This window comes from Pteropus vampyrus, unplaced genomic scaffold, assembly GCF_000151845.1.
Source record: "Pteropus vampyrus isolate Shadow unplaced genomic scaffold, Pvam_2.0 Scaffold16669, whole genome shotgun sequence".
NCBI classification, from domain to species: domain Eukaryota; kingdom Metazoa; phylum Chordata; class Mammalia; order Chiroptera; family Pteropodidae; genus Pteropus; species Pteropus vampyrus.
In genome coordinates, this window is record NW_011905450.1 from 283 (window position 1) to 2,071 (window position 1,789).

Sequence of the window (1,789 nt, forward strand, 5' to 3'; positions counted from 1 at the left end):
CTACCTCTGTTATAATACTTAGCACATTCTAGAGGCCCTGTATGATGTAGGTTGTGTACATATCTGCCTCTCCCACTAGTACTCAAATTTTAAGGCAAGAGTAATAAGGTCATCCCTCAGATCACCTAATTTCTAAACTAAGTAGGAGCTCGATAAATTATAAGTTCAAGTTAAATGTTACCAGTTTATCGGTCTGCGCAGAGCCAGCCGTAGTCAACCACCACAGACAACAACAACAACGGAAATCACTCACCAAGCAGTGGACAACACAGACGTTTTTAGGATTCTGTAGGAGCCAGTTGTACATATTCCGACACACAGCGAAGAGGTTGTGCAGACTGGGGGCCTGCCTAATGGGCCAACTGCATTCTGAGACCTAAGGGAACACAGTAAAAGGAAATGAATTCCCCTTGCAACTTCCTCTCCATAAACAGTATCACACCAAACAACTTCTTCTGGAAGTGATACTCTATTCTCTTTTAATATAGCCAGGAAGAGTCACGAACAGAGTTTAAACACAGAAAGAAGAGTTGTTAAGTCCAGTAATTTTTTTAATTAAAAAATTCTGTTTCAGTAAAGGTACAAAAACACATTTTGAAACACATTTTAAAGTCGACTAGACTACTTAAACTACATATTTGGATTATTTTATTCTGTGAGGTTACACAAAATTTTTTTCAATTAGCAATAATTGCGCCTTAGACAAATCTCATTGGCTATAATACTATCACTGCGCAAAGCTCCAAATTTAATTTCTATTAATAAAATGCTTTGATCTGACTGCTAGAGGTTTAATTACAGGTTTATCTTACAAATCCTGAACTATTCCTAATTTTATCCCAACACTCATGATAACACGAAGAGTGCTGCAGAGTGAGCCAAACCTTGTTCGGGGCTCTTATTTCTCTTTTAATGACGGGGCCCCCAACTTCATGGGGCCAACCTTCAGCATTTTCATTCAGCTAATACACATATTCATTTAACATATTATATAGCATCGACTGTGTTCCAAAAATTCTGCTTGGCTCTGATCTGTACAACAATCACGTAGGACAGGTATTAATACGGTCCCCATTTTGCAGATGAGAAAACTGACTTTCAGAGGTTGTCTTGTCTAAAATCACACTGCTGGTCAGTACCAGCACTGCAACTTGGTCTTCTGAATATAAATCATTGTGCTACAACAGGACACTGGTTGAGATTGTCATTTCTCTCAAAATACTATGCATGAGCCTCAATTTAGATATTCACTAATTAATAAACAATAAAGAGAATCTTAAATTTGGGCTAACTTTGGGATCTCTTTAAGCCTTTCTTCATAAAATGTGTTCAATGATACCTACCCACCTACCTACCTACCTACCTGAAAGGGCTGTGGATACTACATGAGAATCTATTTCAAGGGCTTAGCTGAATATCTGACATATGCAAAGTGATCAATAAATGTTAGCTATTATTATTTTACCAGGTAACTGCCAATGCAAAACCCTGTGGTCTGATAAGAGCCAAATGTTTAGGAAAAAAAGGAATGAAACCCCATATGGTGAGAGTATAAACTAAAGGGTCAGATCATACAGGGCCTTGTTAGAAGCTGAAAGAAGTATTTTTAGAAAAAAGTGGCTCTCAGATCTGCATTTTCTAAAGATATCTCAAGATCCAGTATGAAGAATGGATGTAGATGACATGAGAGTAGTCAGGGAGACCAGTCATGAGGCTGCTGAGGAGTCTATGTAAGGGATGGTGGTGACTGAGATGAGTAGCAGTGGGTACAAAAAGATTTGAGAGACTC

General features: G+C 38.2%; 1 pseudogene; it reads right to left on the minus strand.

Annotated features, from left to right (window-relative positions):
• Positions 1 to 610: 610 nt before the first annotated feature.
• On the minus strand, positions 611 to 742 carry LOC111735147 (annotated as a pseudogene).
• Positions 743 to 1,789: the final 1,047 nt, after the last annotated feature.